This window comes from Dendropsophus ebraccatus, chromosome 14 (assembly GCF_027789765.1).
Source record: "Dendropsophus ebraccatus isolate aDenEbr1 chromosome 14, aDenEbr1.pat, whole genome shotgun sequence".
NCBI lineage: Eukaryota > Metazoa > Chordata > Amphibia > Anura > Hylidae > Dendropsophus > Dendropsophus ebraccatus.
The window spans coordinates 54,507,865-54,531,853 of record NC_091467.1 but is presented as its reverse complement, the minus strand read 5'-3'; the positions used below and the strand labels follow the sequence as shown (position 1 = coordinate 54,531,853).

At 48.5% G+C, this 23,989-nt stretch overlaps 6 non-coding genes and 4 pseudogenes across 6 annotated transcripts; all 10 read right to left on the bottom strand.

Annotated features, from left to right (window-relative positions):
• Window positions 1-271: 271 nt before the first annotated feature.
• Window positions 272-461, bottom strand: LOC138773502 (U2 spliceosomal RNA). The gene has a single exon (XR_011360152.1). It is a non-coding gene; the product is annotated as a U2 spliceosomal RNA (small nuclear RNA).
• A 2,434-nt stretch (window positions 462-2,895) lies between these two features.
• On the bottom strand, window positions 2,896-3,076 carry LOC138773601 (U2 spliceosomal RNA; annotated as a pseudogene).
• Window positions 3,077-5,452: 2,376 nt separating this feature from the next.
• LOC138773386 (U2 spliceosomal RNA) lies at window positions 5,453-5,643 on the bottom strand. Its single transcript, XR_011360089.1, has one exon. It is a non-coding gene; the product is annotated as a U2 spliceosomal RNA (small nuclear RNA).
• A 975-nt stretch (window positions 5,644-6,618) lies between these two features.
• LOC138773385 (U2 spliceosomal RNA) lies at window positions 6,619-6,809 on the bottom strand. Its single transcript, XR_011360088.1, has one exon. It is a non-coding gene; the product is annotated as a U2 spliceosomal RNA (small nuclear RNA).
• Window positions 6,810-7,762: 953 nt separating this feature from the next.
• LOC138773384 (U2 spliceosomal RNA) lies at window positions 7,763-7,953 on the bottom strand. Its single transcript, XR_011360087.1, has one exon. It is a non-coding gene; the product is annotated as a U2 spliceosomal RNA (small nuclear RNA).
• A 955-nt stretch (window positions 7,954-8,908) lies between these two features.
• Window positions 8,909-9,094, bottom strand: LOC138773524 (U2 spliceosomal RNA). The gene has a single exon (XR_011360169.1). It is a non-coding gene; the product is annotated as a U2 spliceosomal RNA (small nuclear RNA).
• Window positions 9,095-10,502: 1,408 nt separating this feature from the next.
• Window positions 10,503-10,586, bottom strand: LOC138773162 (U2 spliceosomal RNA; annotated as a pseudogene).
• A 951-nt stretch (window positions 10,587-11,537) lies between these two features.
• LOC138773534 (U2 spliceosomal RNA) lies at window positions 11,538-11,719 on the bottom strand. Its single transcript, XR_011360174.1, has one exon. It is a non-coding gene; the product is annotated as a U2 spliceosomal RNA (small nuclear RNA).
• A 6,008-nt stretch (window positions 11,720-17,727) lies between these two features.
• Window positions 17,728-17,899, bottom strand: LOC138773469 (U2 spliceosomal RNA; annotated as a pseudogene).
• A 5,474-nt stretch (window positions 17,900-23,373) lies between these two features.
• LOC138773683 (U2 spliceosomal RNA) lies at window positions 23,374-23,516 on the bottom strand (annotated as a pseudogene).
• Between the last annotated feature and the right edge of the window lie 473 nt (window positions 23,517-23,989).

Below are 23,989 nucleotides of genomic sequence, written 5' to 3'. Positions count from 1 at the left end.
AAGCCTTGATGACATCACGTCCCGCGATGACATCACCAGCACTGGCCCGGCAGCCAAGTTGTAAACAACTCTGCCAGTTGGTTGCCATGGCAACAGAGGCCAGCAAGTCTTGGACAAACAAACTTTTCGTAGCCACACTCGGGCTAATTTTTCGGGGTCGGTCCACCTGCGCACAACACACTCGAGGGATGTTTCTTGCAACACAGTAGTTTCAGGTGCAGCCGGCTTGTTTCCTTCTTCATTCTTTTGCTCTGTTTTTTGCAAACTCATTAGGGGGTGCACTGAACCTGGAGGCACTGCAATACCAGGTCAATGCCTGGAGAGGACAGAGCAAGCTCTTTTTCCATCTCCCTGTTCTAAAAATCCATTTAATATATGGTCCCCAGATAGGGGACGTATCAGATATTAAACTGATAAGAACAGATTTTTTTTTTTTAAGTTGGCTATCCCACAAAGGGGATGTCAACAATTTTATTCAAAAACAAGTTATTTTACAAATAAAAGAATTTTAACTAATCAAATAAACATAACACAAATCAAGGTCTCATACCGCCTTTGAAAGCAAAAAAACACAATAAACGAATCATAACAAAGGATATTGAACTTGATGCTTCTAGTCTTCTAATAATACCTGGGGGGACTTTATAAGTTTCACAAAACCTTTTAGTATGATTTTCTACATGTGTCCTGACTGCCTCACTTAAATGGTTACAATAAGACTCTCTTTCTAGAGCTTCTACCTGAACCCAAAACTCTTTTGACACACATTCATAGTCTTTTCTTTCCTCCTCTGAAAAAGGTCTTTCAGACCATGACTTTTTATCTTTCCTCTCTCCCTCCCTGGGAGCCCTCTTAACTGAAGGACCCGGGCTGCCCTCCCGCCCTGGGACCACCTCCTTCGGGACAATCTCCTCCCTACTTACTTTCCCAGGTGCAGGCTCATCTTTTTCTTTTTCCCTATTTCTTTTCCTTTTCTTAGGACAAGAAACATATAAGTGGTCAACACTACCACATAAATGACATGCTTTAGGCTGTTTACATGTATCAGGCAAATGTCCCTCCTTTTGGCACTTCCCACACCAAAGAACTTCACAATTTTCTTTGACATGTCCATATTTCTTGCACTTTCTGCAAAAGTCCTCCATGCCTGCATAAAACAGGTCCCCGTTGATCCGACCAATCTTGAACCGACCCGGTGGGACACACAGACTCCCGTCTCCCAGGACTTTAAATTTCACGAGAAACTTCCACTTCATAGTCCATAGTCCATATTGATTTAGAACTTTCCCTTTTGGGGTAACATCTTCGCAAAATCTTGACAGAAAATCCGATATCTCCTCTTCTTCGATATACGGACTGTACATTCTCACAGTCACTATGCGTTCTCTCCTCGGGAAATGAGAAATAACGTCAATTCCATTAAGCAATACATTTTCCCTCACACATTCCAGCTTACCCATAAGAAAGCTGCAATCCTCCTCCGAGTTCAGCACTAGGTCGTAAACACCTCGTCTGGGAAACTCCAAAATAGCCAAGATCTGGTTCTTCTTAACTCCAAACAACTTGATAAGAAGTTCCTCCACGATAAAGGCCAGTCCCTTCTCTTTTTTTCCCAGCATCGTGCAGGATAAACCGGACACCATTCCGTATACGGGCATAAGATGGCACTTCTCCGGTGGATGATCCATCCTGGTTTGTAGCCTCCATAGCTCTAGGTCCAAACCAACGACTCCTGAACAGGAAAAAGGACACGCAAGAACACCTCACCTGCTAACCGCAGATAGGTGAGATCGCTTCCCGTTGCCTGGGGACTAAGCCGCCTGCCAATAGCAGCATGGAGGTAAACCTCCAAGGCCGACAGGTCGGGTACCCCAGGCACCTTCTGACCAGATCTCCTGTAGAAACTACACTTGATCTTAGCCAAAAGGCCGAGAAGCGATGGCCACAACGCTTTCCCGAAAACTCCCCTTCTCGGACACCACGACCTTCTTGTTAAGGCGAAGCCAGACATACATACCCTATTATGCGCTCCACCCTCTCAGATGGCGGACCGGACGTGCTTTCACACTGCATCTCCTATTGCCTAGCACTGCCTCTGTCTTCCTTTCTGCTCTCAAATCTGAATAGCTCCACCCCCCAATCACACTGCGTCTGCTTCCACCTGATGGATGGCAGACATACACGTCTCTGTCTCTGTCTCCGTCTCTGTCTGGCATACATGACATGCAGCTAGCTCTTTGGCTGGCTGTCTCTGTAGCTGGCTGGCTGTCTCTGTGGCTGGCTGCCTAGCTGGCTAGCTTATTATTAGTACCTATCTATCTATCTATCTATCTATCTATCTATTCTATCTATTCTATCCTATCTTATCTATCCTATCTTATCTATCCTATCTATCCTATCTATTCTATCTAATGTATCTAATCTATCTATCAAAGAACATGGAGGGTGAATTCTCCCAGCTGGAGCCGTAGGCAGGCAGCATCAGCAGGATACATCGGCCACCAGGAAATCAAATCCAAAGGAAACGGTTTAATAAACTGCACCTACCTTTCCACCTACCTGCTCGGTCGCTTGACCGGCTGCAACTGAGCTGCTTGTTGTGCTGGCAGCTGTGCATAGCAGCAAAGCCTTGATGACATCACGTCCCGCGATGACATCACCAGCACTGGCCCGGCAGCCAAGTTGTAAACAACTCTGCCAGTTGGTTGCCATGGCAACAGAGGCCAGCAAGTCTTGGACAAACAAACTTTTCGTAGCCACACTCGGGCTAATTTTTCGGGGTCGGTCCACCTGCGCACAACACACTCGAGGGATGTTTCTTGCAACACAGTAGTTTCAGGTGCAGCCGGCTTGTTTCCTTCTTCATTCTTTTGCTCTGTTTTTTGCAAACTCATTAGGGGGTGCACTGAACCTGGAGGCACTGCAATACCAGGTCAATGCCTGGAGAGGACAGAGCAAGCTCTTTTTCCATCTCCCTGTTCTAAAAATCCATTTAATATATGGTCCCCAGATAGGGGACGTATCAGATATTAAACTGATAAGAACAGATTTTTTTTTTTTTTTTTTTTAAGTTGATTATCCCCTAGAGGATAACAACCAATTTTATTAAAAAACAAAAAGCTTTACAACAACAAAAATAAATCTACAAACAATAAACAAAACAAAACAAACAACCAAACAAAAAAAGTATCTAACCTTTAACCTCCATAAAAAGAAAAAACACCAAAATAAAGTTACATCACCCTCTTAAACCTCCCGTAAATGCAAAATAAGTCAACAACCGAAACATATTCTGAGACATCGAACTTGACTCTTCTACTCGCTTTATTATCTCCCCAGGTATATGATACGTCTCAAAAAATCTCTTTCTATCTTTCCCCAAACTAGCCTTCACTTTTTCTTCCACCCTCCCATAAAAATTCCTCTTTTCTAGCGCCTCTATTGCCTCCCACATCTCCTGAGATACCATACCACGCTCCCTCCTTCCTTCCTCTGAAAGTGACCTTACAACCCTTTGTCTTTTCTCCTCCTCTCTGGGAACCCTCTCCACCTCCCTAGGAGTCCTTCTAACTGAAGGATCCATGTCTTTTCCCTCCTGCTGAGGACTCTCACTCCCTCCAGCTGCTTCCTGCCCTTCCTCCTTCTCCCTCCCCCGCTTTTTCTTAAGTGGACATACAGCGTACAGGTGTTCTCCACTCCCACACAGGTGACAAAGCTTTTGTTGATTACATGACTCTGCAGAATGTCCTTCTGTCTGACATTTAGTACAAAGTGAAACAGTACACTGCTCCTTCAAATGCCCATAATTTTTACATTTCCGACAAAAGTCTTCCATTCCAGAGAAGAACACGTCCCCATTAACTGCTCCAATCTTGAAACGTCCTGGGGGAACACACAGCTTTCCATTCTCCAGGACTTTGAACTTCACAAGAAATCTTCTTTTCATTGTCCACAATCCGAACTGATTCAGGATTTTCCCTTTAGAAGTAATTTCCTCACAGTACTTTGCCAAGAAAACCGCAATTTCCTCTTCCTCCACATAGGGACTGTACATCCGGACGGTTATCAGTCTTTCTCTCCTCGGGTAATGAGAAATTATATCAATACCATTTAATACAGCATTTCCCTTACAATATTCAATCTTACCCATAAGATAACTGTAATCTTCTTCTGAAGCCAACACCAGATCGTATACACCACGCTTTGGAAACTCCAGTAAGGCCAAAATCTGACTCCTCTGCAAACTGAAGAGCTTGAAGAAAACCTCCTCCACCAAGAAGACAAGGCCCCGCTCTTTCTTTCCAGGATCCTTTAATGCAAAACGACATCCATTCCTGATTTTCGCATAAGCCGGGACTTCTTCAGCTGAGGTTCCATCTGCATTCGTTGCTTCCATTTTTCAAAATATCGCCACCGCCAAACACCGTACAGGACCAAAGCACCTCCCTTGCGAACAAGTAGGTGAGATCACTTGGTCTTAGCCAAAAGGCCGAGAAGCGATGGCCACAACGCTTTCCCGAAAACTCCCCTTCTCGGACACCACGACCTTCTTGTTAAGGCGAAGCCAGACATACATACCCTATTATGCGCTCCACCCTCTCAGATGGCGGACCGGACGTGCTTTCACACTGCATCTCCTATTGCCTAGCACTGCCTCTGTCTTCCTTTCTGCTCTCAAATCTGAATAGCTCCACCCCCCAATCACACTGCGTCTGCTTCCACCTGATGGATGGCAGACATACACGTCTCTGTCTCTGTCTCCGTCTCTGTCTGGCATACATGACATGCAGCTAGCTCTTTGGCTGGCTGTCTCTGTAGCTGGCTGGCTGTCTCTGTGGCTGGCTGCCTAGCTGGCTAGCTTATTATTAGTACCTATCTATCTATCTATCTATCTATCTATTCTATCTATTCTATCCTATCTTATCTATCCTATCTTATCTATCCTATCTATCCTATCTATTCTATCTAATGTATCTAATCTATCTATCAAAGAACATGGAGGGTGAATTCTCCCAGCTGGAGCCGTAGGCAGGCAGCATCAGCAGGATACATCGGCCACCAGGAAATCAAATCCAAAGGAAACGGTTTAATAAACTGCACCTACCTTTCCACCTACCTGCTCGGTCGCTTGACCGGCTGCAACTGAGCTGCTTGTTGTGCTGGCAGCTGTGCATAGCAGCAAAGCCTTGATGACATCACGTCCCGCGATGACATCACCAGCACTGGCCCGGCAGCCAAGTTGTAAACAACTCTGCCAGTTGGTTGCCATGGCAACAGAGGCCAGCAAGTCTTGGACAAACAAACTTTTCGTAGCCACACTCGGGCTAATTTTTCGGGGTCGGTCCACCTGCGCACAACACACTCGAGGGATGTTTCTTGCAACACAGTAGTTTCAGGTGCAGCCGGCTTGTTTCCTTCTTCATTCTTTTGCTCTGTTTTTTGCAAACTCATTAGGGGGTGCACTGAACCTGGAGGCACTGCAATACCAGGTCAATGCCTGGAGAGGACAGAGCAAGCTCTTTTTCCATCTCCCTGTTCTAAAAATCCATTTAATATATGGTCCCCAGATAGGGGACGTATCAGATATTAAACTGATAAGAACAGATACTACACTTGATCTTAGCCAAAAGGCCGAGAAGCGATGGCCACAACGCTTTCCCGAAAACTCCCCTTCTCGGACACCACGACCTTCTTGTTAAGGCGAAGCCAGACATACATACCCTATTATGCGCTCCACCCTCTCAGATGGCGGACCGGACGTGCTTTCACACTGCATCTCCTATTGCCTAGCACTGCCTCTGTCTTCCTTTCTGCTCTCAAATCTGAATAGCTCCACCCCCCAATCACACTGCGTCTGCTTCCACCTGATGGATGGCAGACATACACGTCTCTGTCTCTGTCTCCGTCTCTGTCTGGCATACATGACATGCAGCTAGCTCTTTGGCTGGCTGTCTCTGTAGCTGGCTGGCTGTCTCTGTGGCTGGCTGCCTAGCTGGCTAGCTTATTATTAGTACCTATCTATCTATCTATCTATCTATCTATCTATCTATCTATCTATCTATCTATTCTATCTATTCTATCCTATCTTATCTATCCTATCTTATCTATCCTATCTATCCTATCTATTCTATCTAATGTATCTAATCTATCTATCAAAGAACATGGAGGGTGAATTCTCCCAGCTGGAGCCGTAGGCAGGCAGCATCAGCAGGATACATCGGCCACCAGGAAATCAAATCCAAAGGAAACGGTTTAATAAACTGCACCTACCTTTCCACCTACCTGCTCGGTCGCTTGACCGGCTGCAACTGAGCTGCTTGTTGTGCTGGCAGCTGTGCATAGCAGCAAAGCCTTGATGACATCACGTCCCGCGATGACATCACCAGCACTGGCCCGGCAGCCAAGTTGTAAACAACTCTGCCAGTTGGTTGCCATGGCAACAGAGGCCAGCAAGTCTTGGACAAACAAACTTTTCGTAGCCACACTCGGGCTAATTTTTCGGGGTCGGTCCACCTGCGCACAACACACTCGAGGGATGTTTCTTGCAACACAGTAGTTTCAGGTGCAGCCGGCTTGTTTCCTTCTTCATTCTTTTGCTCTGTTTTTTGCAAACTCATTAGGGGGTGCACTGAACCTGGAGGCACTGCAATACCAGGTCAATGCCTGGAGAGGACAGAGCAAGCTCTTTTTCCATCTCCCTGTTCTAAAAATCCATTTAATATATGGTCCCCAGATAGGGGACGTATCAGATATTAAACTGATAAGAACAGATACTACACTTGATCTTAGCCAAAAGGCCGAGAAGCGATGGCCACAACGCTTTCCCGAAAACTCCCCTTCTCGGACACCACGACCTTCTTGTTAAGGCGAAGCCAGACATACATACCCTATTATGCGCTCCACCCTCTCAGATGGCGGACCGGACGTGCTTTCACACTGCATCTCCTATTGCCTAGCACTGCCTCTGTCTTCCTTTCTGCTCTCAAATCTGAATAGCTCCACCCCCCAATCACACTGCGTCTGCTTCCACCTGATGGATGGCAGACATACACGTCTCTGTCTCTGTCTCTGTCTGGCATACATGACATGCAGCTAGCTCTTTGGCTGGCTGTCTCTGTAGCTGGCTGGCTGTCTCTGTGGCTGGCTGCCTAGCTGGCTAGCTTATTATTAGTACCTATCTATCTATCTATCTATCTATCTATCTATCTATTCTATCTATTCTATCCTATCTTATCTATCCTATCTTATCTATCCTATCTATCCTATCTATTCTATCTAATGTATCTAATCTATCTATCAAAGAACATGGAGGGTGAATTCTCCCAGCTGGAGCCGTAGGCAGGCAGCATCAGCAGGATACATCGGCCACCAGGAAATCAAATCCAAAGGAAACGGTTTAATAAACTGCACCTACCTTTCCACCTACCTGCTCGGTCGCTTGACCGGCTGCAACTGAGCTGCTTGTTGTGCTGGCAGCTGTGCATAGCAGCAAAGCCTTGATGACATCACGTCCCGCGATGACATCACCAGCACTGGCCCGGCAGCCAAGTTGTAAACAACTCTGCCAGTTGGTTGCCATGGCAACAGAGGCCAGCAAGTCTTGGACAAACAAACTTTTCGTAGCCACACTCGGGCTAATTTTTCGGGGTCGGTCCACCTGCGCACAACACACTCGAGGGATGTTTCTTGCAACACAGTAGTTTCAGGTGCAGCCGGCTTGTTTCCTTCTTCATTCTTTTGCTCTGTTTTTTGCAAACTCATTAGGGGGTGCACTGAACCTGGAGGCACTGCAATACCAGGTCAATGCCTGGAGAGGACAGAGCAAGCTCTTTTTCCATCTCCCTGTTCTAAAAATCCATTTAATATATGGTCCCCAGATAGGGGACGTATCAGATATTAAACTGATAAGAACAGATACTACACTTGATCTTAGCCAAAAGGCCGAGAAGCGATGGCCACAACGCTTTCCCGAAAACTCCCCTTCTCGGACACCACGACCTTCTTGTTAAGGCGAAGCCAGACATACATACCCTATTATGCGCTCCACCCTCTCAGATGGCGGACCGGACGTGCTTTCACACTGCATCTCCTATTGCCTAGCACTGCCTCTGTCTTCCTTTCTGCTCTCAAATCTGAATAGCTCCACCCCCCAATCACACTGCGTCTGCTTCCACCTGATGGATGGCAGACATACACGTCTCTGTCTCTGTCTCCGTCTCTGTCTGGCATACATGACATGCAGCTAGCTCTTTGGCTGGCTGTCTCTGTAGCTGGCTGGCTGTCTCTGTGGCTGGCTGCCTAGCTGGCTAGCTTATTATTAGTACCTATCTATCTATCTATCTATCTATCTATCTATTCTATCTATTCTATCCTATCTTATCTATCCTATCTTATCTATCCTATCTATCCTATCTATTCTATCTAATGTATCTAATCTATCTATCAAAGAACATGGAGGGTGAATTCTCCCAGCTGGAGCCGTAGGCAGGCAGCATCAGCAGGATACATCGGCCACCAGGAAATCAAATCCAAAGGAAACGGTTTAATAAACTGCACCTACCTTTCCACCTACCTGCTCGGTCGCTTGACCGGCTGCAACTGAGCTGCTTGTTGTGCTGGCAGCTGTGCATAGCAGCAAAGCCTTGATGACATCACGTCCCGCGATGACATCACCAGCACTGGCCCGGCAGCCAAGTTGTAAACAACTCTGCCAGTTGGTTGCCATGGCAACAGAGGCCAGCAAGTCTTGGACAAACAAACTTTTCGTAGCCACACTCGGGCTAATTTTTCGGGGTCGGTCCACCTGCGCACAACACACTCGAGGGATGTTTCTTGCAACACAGTAGTTTCAGGTGCAGCCGGCTTGTTTCCTTCTTCATTCTTTTGCTCTGTTTTTTGCAAACTCATTAGGGGGTGCACTGAACCTGGAGGCACTGCAATACCAGGTCAATGCCTGGAGAGGACAGAGCAAGCTCTTTTTCCATCTCCCTGTTCTAAAAATCCATTTAATATATGGTCCCCAGATAGGGGACGTATCAGATATTAAACTGATAAGAACAGATTTTTTTTTTTAAGTTGGCTATCCACAAGGGATATCAACGATTTTATTTAAAACAGAAAAAATACACATGCTTATCAAACAAAACAAAATTCAATAATACACTTTTTATCAACTCAAACGTTACCAAAGGAAACCTCTTTAGAAATAAACTCCACCACCTTTAAATCTTCATCCCTCCTTTATACGCAAAATAAGACAACACTTGTAACATAATAACAGATTTTGAACCTTCTTCCAATCTTTTAACAAGTTTTATAGGTATCTTATAAGTTTCAAAAAACCTTGCTCTATCTTTTTCTAGGTTTTGCGCCACTTTCGCATACATTTTATTAAAATGCAAACCTCCTATCTCTAATCTATCGATCTCCTCCCAAACCTCTACCGGTACTGTCGCATAATCTTTTCTTTCGTCTTCTGTTTGCTTTCCTTTTGTAACCGGCTCCGTCTTATCTCTCTCTCTAGTGGCTCTCTTAATAGAAAGAGCAGCTCCCTCCTCCTGTTGAGAAACAATATTACCTTCCTCTGTCTCTTCCTTTTCTTTTTCCCTACTTCTCTTTTTCTTTGTAGGGCAATAAGCATATAAATGGTCAACACTTCCACACAAATGACATGTTTTCTGTTGATCACACATGTTTGGCAAATGTCCTTCTTTTTGACACTTCCCACACCACAGTGCTGTACAATTGTCCTTTATATGTCCATATTTCTTGCAGTTGCGGCAAAAATCCTCCATGCCAGCATAAAACAAATCACCATTGACACGGCCTATTTTAAAACGTCCTGGTGGGACACACAAACTCCCGTCTTCTAGTTCTTTGAACTTGACGGCGAATCTCCATTTCATCGTCCATAGGCCATACTGGTTCAGAACTTTTCCCTTCGAGATGATATCTTCGCAAAATCTTGACAAAAATACAGTTATCTCCTCCTCGGAGATATACGGGCTGTACATCCGGACAGTCAATATACGTTCTCTCCTCGGGAAATGAGACATTACGTCAATTCCATTCAACAATACATTCCCTTTCCCGCATTCCAGCTTACCCATTAATAAGCTGTGGTCCTCCTCGGAGCTCATCACAAGGTCGTAACAACCTCTCTTGGGAAACTCCAATATCGCCAATATCTGGTCTTTCCGAATTTCAAGAAGCTTGAACAGAAGTTCTTCCACGACAAAGGCCAGTCCCATCATCTTTTTCCCAGGGTCTCTCAGGATAAACCGAACTCCATTCTTTATTCGAGCATAAGAAGGCACCTCTCCGGTAGATGACCCATCCTGGTTCGAAAACTCCATGTTCTTACGACCAGCAAAGCGTAACGACTCCGTGCAGAAACTAGAAGACACCTCACCTGCAAAACAGCAGATAGGTGAGGATCGCTTCCCGTTGCCTGGGGACTAAGCCGCCTGCCAAAAGCAGCAAGGAGGTGAACCTCCAAGGCCAACAGGTCGGGTACCCCAGGCACCTTCTGACCAGATCTCCTGTAGATACTACACTTGATCTTAGCCAAAAGGCCGAGAAGCGATGGCCACAACGCTTTCCCGAAAACTCCCCTTCTCGGACACCACGACCTTCTTGTTAAGGCGAAGCCAGACATACATACCCTATTATGCGCTCCACCCTCTCAGATGGCGGACCGGACGTGCTTTCACACTGCATCTCCTATTGCCTAGCACTGCCTCTGTCTTCCTTTCTGCTCTCAAATCTGAATAGCTCCACCCCCCAATCACACTGCGTCTGCTTCCACCTGATGGATGGCAGACATACACGTCTCTGTCTCTGTCTCCGTCTCTGTCTGGCATACATGACATGCAGCTAGCTCTTTGGCTGGCTGTCTCTGTAGCTGGCTGGCTGTCTCTGTGGCTGGCTGCCTAGCTGGCTAGCTTATTATTAGTACCTATCTATCTATCTATCTATCTATCTATTCTATCTATTCTATCCTATCTTATCTATCCTATCTTATCTATCCTATCTATCCTATCTATTCTATCTAATGTATCTAATCTATCTATCAAAGAACATGGAGGGTGAATTCTCCCAGCTGGAGCCGTAGGCAGGCAGCATCAGCAGGATACATCGGCCACCAGGAAATCAAATCCAAAGGAAACGGTTTAATAAACTGCACCTACCTTTCCACCTACCTGCTCGGTCGCTTGACCGGCTGCAACTGAGCTGCTTGTTGTGCTGGCAGCTGTGCATAGCAGCAAAGCCTTGATGACATCACGTCCCGCGATGACATCACCAGCACTGGCCCGGCAGCCAAGTTGTAAACAACTCTGCCAGTTGGTTGCCATGGCAACAGAGGCCAGCAAGTCTTGGACAAACAAACTTTTCGTAGCCACACTCGGGCTAATTTTTCGGGGTCGGTCCACCTGCGCACAACACACTCGAGGGATGTTTCTTGCAACACAGTAGTTTCAGGTGCAGCCGGCTTGTTTCCTTCTTCATTCTTTTGCTCTGTTTTTTGCAAACTCATTAGGGGGTGCACTGAACCTGGAGGCACTGCAATACCAGGTCAATGCCTGGAGAGGACAGAGCAAGCTCTTTTTCCATCTCCCTGTTCTAAAAATCCATTTAATATATGGTCCCCAGATAGGGGACGTATCAGATATTAAACTGATAAGAACAGATTTTTTTTTTTTTTTTTACAAAAGTTTATTAGACAAATCAATCCAACATAAGTTTTCAAAAAATATACATAACCTTCCAGCATAAAGTGTACAATACAAACATCACCAATAACAACATCAGTAGAACCTTCAAGTACAAGTACTCACAATAGAAAGAAAACAATCTATTATACCCAATGTTTCCATTTCTTTACCTTCCAAACTCCCTCCGCATCAGAACCAGACCGTATACTGTCCATTTTATACGTGAAATACAATTTACTCAGAAACAGTTTAACAGAATCATCAACGGACAATTGAGCATGGTGATAAAACAGAAGGTTACGAGAGTCCCACAGCGTTTCTCTCAAGACTGTAATGAACAGCCACGCCACCCTATGCTGTGCTGAAGTGCCTAACCCCACACCATAAAAGAACAAATTAAGAGGACCGGATGTAATTCCTGTCAATTCCATGAATAAGCGTTGTAGTCTGACAATTACTTGTTGAGGAAAGGAACAAACCCAGAACAAATGAGCAATTGTCTCTGCACCACCACACCTGTCCCTTGGACAACAGGCCGAAGGCGCCATACCTCTATGATGGAGAAACTCTCTGGTAGGAAGTGCATTGTGGAATGCCAGCCATGTTACCTCTCTCTGCCTTGCAGTCACTGGTAATGCGGTAATAAATTTCCATGCTCTTTTGGCTTGCAAGCTGGACAAGGACACAATATTACACACAGTTTCCTCAGCACGGACAAATTTTAGAATATGTGTTTTACTTGTACATAGTAATCCCAAGGATTTCAAATTAAATTTATTCAGGAATGTTTGCAGGCAGAAATAAAAGGAAGGAGTCACAAATGCCCACGGCTTAGTCCTATCCACAGATAACCATCCCCATTTTTGGAACATCCAGCCACCCAGATAACGGACCATGTGTCCCACCCAGCTAGTACTGAGGACAAGCTTATGGATAAACAACCAATAATGTAATTGACACAAGAAGGCGATATTTGGAAAGTGCAAACCTCCATTGTCTCTCAATTTCATGCACTTGTCCCTGGACACTTTCTCCATTCTGGAGCCCCATAAGAAGATACACAATACTCTTGTAATACGCTGGAGCCACCTAGTGGTAGGAGGGAAAACACCAGTGAGGTAAAAGATCATTGGCAGAATAATAGCTTTAATAATCAGCACTTTGCCAAACAGAGTCATCTGTCGTGACCTATAAAAGTTGAGCTTCTGAGTCACACGTTCTCCCAATCTGTTGAAGGACCTTTCACCAGTTAAATTTTTATCAAAATGCACCCCCAAAATGTCCAACCCTTGTGGGTCACGAGGCACCTGAGAATCTAGAATAGGAGTACGTTCAGCAAAGCAAGTATACCGACATTTCTCCCAGTTAACTGATAAGGACGACATAGAGCAAAAGATCCGTAAGTGCAATTTGGCCCGATTTACATCCGCTTGAGATGTGTTCACAAGCACTACATCGTCCATATAGGCCAGTACTTTGACTGCCTCCCCCTTTGCTCCCGGCACAAAAAAACCTTTAATAACCTTGTCTTTAATAACCGACTGAATAAAAGGTTCCATTACACTTATGAACAATACCGGGGATAAGGGGCAGCCTTGCCGAACCCCTGAAGATACTGTGAACAGGTCACCTAATGTCCCATTCACCAGAACGCAGCTGGTGATATTTGTGTACATACCCTCTATCACACGAAGTATAGCTGTTGGAATACCGAACATTTGAAGGACCATGAAAAGAAATTTATGCGACACTCTATCATAAGCCTTTTGTAAGTCCAGAGAAGTAAGGACCAATTGACAGTTTGTAGAAACAGCGTGGTGAATAACATCTCTAACCAATATTAAATTCTCATGTATACGCCTGCCAGGTATGGCGCAGGTTTGAGCAGGCCCAAAGAGGTCTGGCAAAACAGTTTTTAAACGTGTTGTAAGCAATTTAGCAACTACCTTGTAATCCACATTAAGTAGGGTAATTGGACGCCAATTTTTGACATCCCTACGGTCACCTTTTTTGTAAAGCAGAGTAATAACTCCCTCCTTCATGGAAGGAGCAAGCACCCCTGTAGAAAGGATAAACTGGATGAGTTGGACAAACACCACCTTAATAATATCCCAAAAAGTAATATAAAATTCTTTAGATATCCCATCCAAACCAGGGGTTTTATTGTTCTGCATGCCCTTCAATGTATCCAGAACCTCCCCCTCAGTCACCAGTGTTGTCAAAGAAGGAACCTGAGCCTCTGGGACCCTAGTATCCAACACAGAAACATATTCCTCCATCTCAGGTTCTGAAACACAATCACGGTTAACAAACAAATCCGCATAAAAACTGGTGACAGTGGGTCCCACATTGGAGCCCTGTACCTCAGTCCCATTCTTATCCAGAACAGATTTGATAACTGATGCTGTACGGACTGATTTTTTGAAGAAATACCTGGTACACTGCTCACCTTCCTCCACGTGCCGTACTTTAGCACGGAATATGATTTGTTTACCCCTGTCAGCAAGAAAATCATTAAACCTTTGTTTAGCAGCAGTCAGTTCGTCCTCCACATCAATACCTTCCTGCTTTAGTTTACCTAACAGCACTAAACTATTGACCATTTTGACATATTGTTGTCGGCGCTGTCTGGCCACACTTTTACCATAACATTTGAAGAAAGAAGCAATTTCACCCTTCACCCAGTCCCACCATAGCAAAAGTGAGTCAAAAGTATGTGCCTTAGCATACCACATATCAAATTTTTTGGCAAATAAACTGTAAACATCAGGCCCACACAATAGTGAATTGTTGAGTTTCCAGAATCCCTTACCATGTAACACCGCCCCTTGTAATGACACAGTACCAAGTAACCCCACATGGTCAGAGAAACCCACATCAATGTGATTGTAACCCACAACTTGGAAATGAGCCGTAGCAAATATAAAGTCAATTCGTGACTTGACCGTACCTCTATCAGCAAAATAGGTGAAAACAATGTCATTTGAATTATAAACCGTACAAACATCTTGTAAGGAGAAGTCTTGTACAATAGAAACCAGCAGTTTACCAGTACTATCCACATGTGACACATTAGTAGTCCCACAGCGCCCTCTAGTGTCAATGATGCAGTTAAAGTCACCTGTAAGAATAGTAGGTAAGGTGCCTGGTAGGAAAAAACGCAGGTTAGTGAGAAAATCCACTCGTTCTGCCTTCTGAGCAGGAGCGTAAACATTTAACAATCTCAAGGGGACACCAGAGAATTCCAAGTCTAACTGTTGCAAGCGTCCCGGTATGAGAACAGTATGACGCAAACAATGTAATAGCTGAGATTTAAGCAAAATACCTATTCCAGCATTCCTTGAAGCATCTGAAGGAGCCCAGAATGCAGGCCCATGTGTCCATTCAGCATCAGAAGGCAGAGTATGTAATGAACATTCCTGAAGGCAAATAACATCTACAGGCTGAGTGCTCAAAAAATCAAAAATAGCTGCTCTCCTGACTTTAGAGGCCAATCCTCTAACATTTAGGGAAAGAATCTTGAACATGGTAAAGCAAGGAAAGCAGGTAAACTAAAAACAGTCAAAAGACAAAAATTAAGTCTGTGCTTCTGGGAAGCAACATACCTCCTGCAGCTGAAGAACTCCGGCCGAATCCAGGTATTCTGCAGAGGGGGAAATCGGAGCCTGATGACAGGGTATCTCAGCTTCAGCCGTAGACATAACGTCGTCCTCAGACGAACCGGAGAGGATGCTGAAACGATTAGCACTGGGAGCAGCATCCATCAGCTTCTTCTTAGGAGGGCCCGTACCCTCCCTACATTGCTTGCGACGAGCCCGTACAAGCGTGAAGCCCTGCTGGTCCTGGTCAGCTGCAGGCGTGGGCGGAATCACGGTGCCAGAGGACGAAGGTAGGACACTGTCGGATGTGTCAGTGTCAGCCCAGGAAATGACAGCACTGGTCTCCTCACCATCAGATTGCATCGGGGACTGGAATTCTTCAATGTCGTCATCCGTGGAGGCAGGCAGCGAAGGTGGGCCGGACTCAATCTGCTGTGGGGCAGGGGAGGCCTCAGCAACCGCTCCAGCGTCAGGAACAATGAGTGGCCTTGGACTCGCATCAGCAGCACGGTCAGATGCCAAAGGGGTCACTGGCGCTATCTGCAATGGCGGAGGCAAAAGCAGAGGTGGCATACGAGCAAAAGCCTGGGCCATAGTAAGCTCTTTTACAGGCTCCTCAGGCTGCTCTACAGGTGGCTCAACCTCCAAAAAAATAGGTCCACGGCCTGAGCTGGCAGCATCAGCGTAGCTTCGACTGGTTCTCATACCTTTGGGGCAGGCCCGTGCCAGGTGCTCCCTTGAACCACAGAGATCACAGGTGCGAGGCTTCAAGCAGCTTCCAGCATCATGGTCTTGTCCTCCACAATTCCGGCAACAGCGACCAGTGGGGCAGGAGTCCTTTGTGTGCCCAAAACTCAGGCACTGGCGGCAGTACTTCGGCTGACCTGGGTACACCAGGTATCCTCGATTGCCTCCCAGGGAGAAGGTAGCAGGTGGATTCATGATCCCCCCAATGCCATCAGGGTCTGGACGAAACCGCACCCAGAAACGAAGCTTGCCATTCGGGATCCCGAAGCAGTTCCTCAGCTTAGTGCCTCCTCTGACGCTGCTGCAATATCTCTGAAGAAAGGCCACCACATGAGCCAGCTCAGTGAAGGGGTTGTAGAGGTGGACGGTCACCGGCTTCTCATCCATCTGGAACAGCGGCAGCAAGATGAAGTCCTTCAGCTCCTGCTTCTTTATCAGCTCCTTGCACTTCTCAAAGATTGAGAGGCACTGAGAATTCGTCTCAAAAGAGACGTCAAACAGCCCTTGGGAAGCGTTGTCTTGAAGGCAGAAGATCTCCGAGGCGTTCAGCTTCAACATCCTAAAAAGGACGACTTGAACGAAAGTTCCCAGCTCATATCTGCGGTTGCAGTCTGGCTTCACCAGAAATCGCACAGTGTTACGGATGCCTTGTGACTCCATTCCACCAGCAGGATGATCCTCTTCTCTTGATCTTAGCCAAAAGGCCGAGAAGCGATGGCCACAACGCTTTCCCGAAAACTCCCCTTCTCGGACACCACGACCTTCTTGTTAAGGCGAAGCCAGACATACATACCCTATTATGCGCTCCACCCTCTCAGATGGCGGACCGGACGTGCTTTCACACTGCATCTCCTATTGCCTAGCACTGCCTCTGTCTTCCTTTCTGCTCTCAAATCTGAATAGCTCCACCCCCCAATCACACTGCGTCTGCTTCCACCTGATGGATGGCAGACATACACGTCTCTGTCTCTGTCTCCGTCTCTGTCTGGCATACATGACATGCAGCTAGCTCTTTGGCTGGCTGTCTCTGTAGCTGGCTGGCTGTCTCTGTGGCTGGCTGCCTAGCTGGCTAGCTTATTATTAGTACCTATCTATCTATCTATCTATCTATCTATTCTATCTATTCTATCCTATCTTATCTATCCTATCTTATCTATCCTATCTATCCTATCTATTCTATCTAATGTATCTAATCTATCTATCAAAGAACATGGAGGGTGAATTCTCCCAGCTGGAGCCGTAGGCAGGCAGCATCAGCAGGATACATCGGCCACCAGGAAATCAAATCCAAAGGAAACGGTTTAATAAACTGCACCTACCTTTCCACCTACCTGCTCGGTCGCTTGACCGGCTGCAACTGAGCTGCTTGTTGTGCTGGCAGCTGTGCATAGCAGCAAAGCCTTGATGACATCACGTCCCGCGATGACATCACCAGCACTGGCCCGGCAGCCAAGTTGTAAACAACTCTGCCAGTTGGTTGCCATGGCAACAGAGGCCAGCAAGTCTTGGACAAACAAACTTTTCGTAGCCACACTCGGGCTAATTTTTCGGGGTCGGTCCACCTGCGCACAACACACTCGAGGGATGTTTCTTGCAACACAGTAGTTTCAGGTGCAGCCGGCTTGTTTCCTTCTTCATTCTTTTGCTCTGTTTTTTGCAAACTCATTAGGGGGTGCACTGAACCTGGAGGCACTGCAATACCAGGTCAATGCCTGGAGAGGACAGAGCAAGCTCTTTTTCCATCTCCCTGTTCTAAAAATCCATTTAATATATGGTCCCCAGATAGGGGACGTATCAGATATTAAACTGATAAGAACAGATTTTTTTGATTGAAAATATCTTTATTACAATCAGTCGTCGTCAGGCATACATAAACTGTGACGCAGCACAGTTCAATAAATAAGACACTACATACTCAGCACCATGGTACAACATACAGCACAGGCTCCCTACGCTATACATCATACCACCCGCTACACTAACATTCCTGCATACCTTAACAATCCTAAAACAACAAACAATAAAGCAATACAGACAAGTGATGGGGTAAGGGGGGTGGGAGAGAGGGGGGTAGGGAGGGGAAATCACAGGCCCGAAGCTTTATTGAAAGACAACACAACACAAGGGGAGAGGGGGAAGGAGAGGGGTATCAATCCTCTTCTTCCTGGTCCGATCTGTCCATGATGGAATAGTCTCTGAGCAGGCTGTGGACCAGCCTGCGGCAGTCCAGAAAGGACATCCTCTCCTTCTTCAGAATGAGGCGGTTCCTGGCAAGCCATATAGCGTCCTTAAAACAGTTCATAAGGCGCCAGGCCTCCCGGGTTGCCTCATCGCCGAAATTCCCAGGGAACAGGCCGTACAGCACCGCGCAGTGCGTTAGCCTGTTCCTGGGCACACAGTCACTGAGTTCAAGTTCCAGGGCGTCCAACAGGCCCTGAGCAAACGGACACTGCCAAAAGAGGTGCGAAGATGTTTCCTCCACGAAGGGGCACCGGGGGCAGTACCGCGTTTTGCACAGGTTGCGGGCATGCATGAATGACCTCAAAGGCAGTCCCCCCTGAATGGCCATCCAAGACAAGTCCTTGTGCCCGTTGGTCAGCTTTGCCGAAGCCACATTTGTCCATACAGTCTCTGCGGTGGCCGCAGCGAGCCCTGGAACGAGCTCCATAGAGTCCTGTGCTCTGATGAGCTTGTGGACAGTTTTTGGCTTCCACAAGTCGGGCTTGAGTCCCTCCAGTTGGTGTTCCCTCACAAACTTGACGACGCCCCCGTAGAACCAGGGAGTGTGCCAGTTGTAAGGGATGGAGCTGTCCCACTTGTCCCAGCTCAGACCCCTCCAGAGGGGGAGGAGGAACAGGCGAGACATGGACCTGCCCGCAGAGCCATTCTTCTGTTGCAGAGTCCTCCGCACACAGTCACATACGAAGGCTGCCCGCAGCAAGGTAGGGATATCCGGAACACCTTTTCCGCCCTTGCGGGGTTCCTTGTACATCACGGAGCGCTTCACTCTGTCCATTTTGGAGCCCCAGATGAAACAAAACACGGTCCTGGTGATGGCCCTGCAGACGGTGACATGGGGGGGCCAGGCCTGTGCGGTGTACTGGAGCACAGGCAGAACTTCGTTCCTCAGGACCAATGCTTTGCCCTCAATGGTGAGGTGTCTGAGGCTCCACAGCCCGATCTTCGTATTGACCTTAGCCAATCGCTCTTCCCAGGACTTGAGGGCCGCGCCTTCCTTTCCGAACCAGACTCCAAGGATCTTGATGAAGTCCGGTTTGATGGTAAACGGGAAGGGGGCGGAGGAAGCCAGGTGCCACTCCCCGAAGAGCATAGCCTCCGACTTCCCGCAGTTGACCTTTGCCCCTGAAGCCTTTCCGAACTTCTCGCAGGTCTGGACGAGTGCGGTCACCGAACGCTGGTCAGCGCAGAAGACGGTCACGTCGTCCATGTACAGCGAGCACTTGACCTCGTGTCGATCGGGTCCGGGTACGGTGATCCCTCTGATCTCTCCGTTCTGCCGTATAGCCTCCGCGAAGGATTCTATAACACAAACAAAAAGGAGAGGTGAGAGAGGGCAGCCTTGTCTGACCCCAGAAAGAACCGGAAAGGGGTCAGTCTTCCAGCCGTTCACCAGTACCCTGCTGAAAATATCAAAATACATCACGTTAACAAAACGACAAAACATATCACCAAGTCCTAACCTACGCAGTGCCCTGCCCATGAACTCGTGAGAGACCCGGTCGAAAGCCTTCTCCTGATCAAGGCTGACCAGGGCCGCGTGTGCACGGCGGCTTTGGATGTAATGGACCGTGTCCCTCACTAGGGCGAGGCTGTCTGCGATCCTGCGGCCGGGAATGCCACAGGTCTGGTCCAGATGGACGACCTGACCGATGACCTTCTTCAGCCGGTTGGCCAGCACCTTGGCGAGGATCTTGTAGTCCACGTTCAAGAGAGAGATGGGACGCCAATTTTTCAAGTCACATCTCTCCCCCTTCCGCTTATACAGGATCGTGATCATACCCTCCCTCAACGACGGAGGCATTCTGCCCTCCACCACCATCTCCTCGTACAGCTCCAACAGGTCCGGGCAAATGAGATCCCCCAGCGCTACATAGAGCTCCGCTGGGAGACCATCACTGCCCGGGGTCCTGCCAGGCCTAAAGGATTTAGCGGCAGAGAGCAGCTCCCCCACCGTCAAGGGGGCGTCCATGGCCGACGCACCTGCGGGATCAACAACGTTAGTGATACCTGACAGGAACTCGTCGGCCACTTCGGAGTCGGTGGTCTTCGGGGCGTAGAGGCTGCGGTAGAAGCTAGTGACAACCCCCATCACGTCCTCTTTGCCCTTCCGCAAACTTCCGGTCTCATCCCGCAGCTCAGTCAGGGGCGTGTGGCCGGCGTGGAGTTTCCTGAAAAAGAACGAGTTACATTTCTCACCCTTCTCCAGGTTCTCCACCTTGGAACGGAAGACGATTCGCTTGGATTCCTCCTCAAAGTGCCTTTGCAAGCTCTTTTTGGTCTCCTCCAGCTCCTCCTTCACGTCCCAGCCGCACCGGAGAAGGTCTTGCAGTGACCGCAGCTCGCGCTGCAGCCTCCTGAAGTCCCTCTTTCTTCCGCACGCCTGTTGACGACTCTTGGCCTGAAAGAAACTGCGAAATTGAACCTTAACAAATTCCCACCAATCACTAACACGCTCAAACATACATTTATCGTTGCGCCATACGATGTAGGCCTCTCTAAGCTCCTCCAGAACCTCCTCCTGAGCCAGTAGAGCACAATTCAGCTTCCAAGAGCCTGGGCCAGATGGGAAACCATGGCCCAGAACCCCTTGAAACAGAATGGCCCTGTGGTCAGAGAAGAAGCAGGGAACCATAGAGTGCCTAGTCTGCCTGACTGCTCGAGAGGCAAACACAAAGTCAATCCGAGAACGGAGCGAGCCATCGGGGCGGCTCCATGTATAATTAACAGAGCCGTTCCCGATGGACCCAACAACGTCCTGCAAGGATGCTTCAGTCACCATCTCGATGAGCAGTTTGGATGTGACATCCAACTTGACAGATGTCCCAGAACTGCGTCCGTCCGCTTCAATGGGGCAGTTGAAGTCCCCACCCAACACTACAGCCCTGGAGGTTGCGAGCTGGGCCCGCAGGGCCTGGAATAGTTCCAGACGCGCACCCTTCTCAGGAGAGGCATACACATTGATGAGCCTTACGGGCTCCCCCGCCCAAGAGCCGTCTGCAATTAGCAATCTGCCACAGACAAGCTCCTGAACAGAATCAAGTGTAAAGTTGCCTCCCCTGATCAGGATGGCGACCCCTGCGGACTTACAGTCGCCCCCGCCGGACCAGTAGGAGGGACCGTGGGACCACTGCCTGGCCAGATGGTTGTAGGACCTAGAAGAGGACAGAGCACATTCCTGCAACATATACACATCGCACAACTGAGCATTTAAAAACGAAAGAACTGTCTGGAATCTAGACCTATCTCTCATACTCCGCACATTTAAGCTAAAGATGGAAAGATTAGCCATGGGGAGAAAAGAAAAGGGTTAGTCACAGACTCATACGATACCACTCCGGTCGGGCGGATCCTCTTCTTCGGGGCCCGCCGGCCCGACCCATTCCCGTATGCACTCCTCCAGCGCCTCTTTCAGGTGTGCATTCTCTGGGACGTCCTCGAAGTCGAAAGCCTCCGGTTCGTCGACCAGATTCTCCACCACCTGATCCATGTCGCTTTCCTCCGGGAGGTCATCTTCGCAGACCTCGATGATCTTTTTCTTGGAGGTCTCAGCCGATGGGCTGTCCCTCACTTTCCTCTTCCTGTCGGGAACCACTGTGGGGACAAGAGGGGGAAAATCCTCCAAGGAGAGAACCACAGCAGCGGGAGGAAAGGTTAGTGCTGCTGGGTTGGGGGAGTGGGGTGGGAGGGTGGGGGTAGGGGCGGGGGACAGGGGACCCACTGAGGCAATGGGATAGGGGAGGGATTCCTCAGTGGGGGTGGGCGGGGAGGGAGAGGGGGGAGGGGGGGAAGGAGGGGAGGGGGAAGGGGTAGGGAGGGCGGGGGTGGGGGGAGGGTTAGGGGCCGTCGTCCTCTTACCCTCCTTCTTCTTCTTCTCCTTCTCCTTGGGCTTCTGCGCTGCTTGGGCTACGGCCGGCTGCTGGCCGGTCGGAGCTTTGGCAACCACGGATGCCCACGTTCTCTTTTCCCTCTGGGGGCAGGCCCTGTAGCTGTGGTCCGCATGGCCGCAGAGGTTGCAGGTTTTTGCCTTCGGACAGTCCTTGGTCCCGTGCCCCGGCACTCGGCAGACTCTACAGGAATCTTCGCTGCAGTCCTTCGCCTGATGACCCTTCTTGCTGCATCTCCTGCAGATCTGCGGCATATCCGGGTAATAGATGAAGCCTGGAGCGTCACCCAGAGAGAAAGCCTGAGGCAGGTGCTGGAAACCGTCGTCCGATGACTCATCCCTGTTGAGCCTCACGACCACCGACCACTTGCCAGTCCAGAATCCAAGGCTGCTCAGGATCTTGGAGGGTTCCTTGACCACTGTGCAGTACCTTGCAAGGAATGTGGCGATGTCCTTGCCTGGGATGTACGGGTTAAGGATTGAAACCGTCACCCGCCTCTCCTCCCTTTGGATTAAGCAGTTGCCTACAAAGCGAGAGAAAGGGGATTCGGGCCTCGCTGCCTTTACCGCCTCCCAGTACCTCCTGCAGGTGTTGAAGGAGGCAAATGTCACATAGAAGATCCCCGTGAAGAAGAAAATGCTGAGGGTTTCAGCCTTGGAGAAACCCTGGTCCAGGAGCATCTTCTTAGCGAACACATCCTCAGACATGTCCGGCTCTCTACCATCCACCTTCTTCAGTCGCATGGCCACCGTAGTGCGCATCCAGGGCCGCAGTGTAGGGACGCCTGGATCCGCAGCCTTGCTGGCCGTCGGCTGAGCTGGGGCGGCAGAGGAAGAGGCATCCACGACCCGGGCCTCCTGGCTCTTCCTCGCTTCCTTCTGCTGGGTCTTCTTCATCTCCGGTGCTGGTGCTGAAGAGGCCATCGCTTCTCCCGGTCGAGCTCTTTCCTGGTGGGCGGAGCTATGCAGATCCTCGTCGAAGGGGGCAGAGAGATGCAAATCCTCGTCGCCGGCTTCTTCGGGGTTCAGCGTCGTCCTTCTCGGGGTTCCGGGGCGTCTTCGTCGATCGTTCGTCGGCAGGCGGGATCGAAGTGGTTCTCCGGTCAAACCGTCGGGCACAGGACAATCGAGCAGCAGGCCGAGAGGAAGGTTCACTCTCGTTCCTGGGGAATAGCCCTACACCCAATAGCTGCAGTGAGCTTAAGACGAATTAAATCGCCGATGCCCAAAGGCCGAGTGCAGGGGGTACCCCAGGACCTGAGCCGTCAAGTCAAGGCAGTTCAGTAAGACAAGATACTACACTTGATCTTAGCCAAAAGGCCGAGAAGCGATGGCCACAACGCTTTCCCGAAAACTCCCCTTCTCGGACACCACGACCTTCTTGTTAAGGCGAAGCCAGACATACATACCCTATTATGCGCTCCACCCTCTCAGATGGCGGACCGGACGTGCTTTCACACTGCATCTCCTATTGCCTAGCACTGCCTCTGTCTTCCTTTCTGCTCTCAAATCTGAATAGCTCCACCCCCCAATCACACTGCGTCTGCTTCCACCTGATGGATGGCAGACATACACGTCTCTGTCTCTGTCTCCGTCTCTGTCTGGCATACATGACATGCAGCTAGCTCTTTGGCTGGCTGTCTCTGTAGCTGGCTGGCTGTCTCTGTGGCTGGCTGCCTAGCTGGCTAGCTTATTATTAGTACCTATCTATCTATCTATCTATCTATCTATCTATCTATTCTATCTATTCTATCCTATCTTATCTATCCTATCTTATCTATCCTATCTATCCTATCTATTCTATC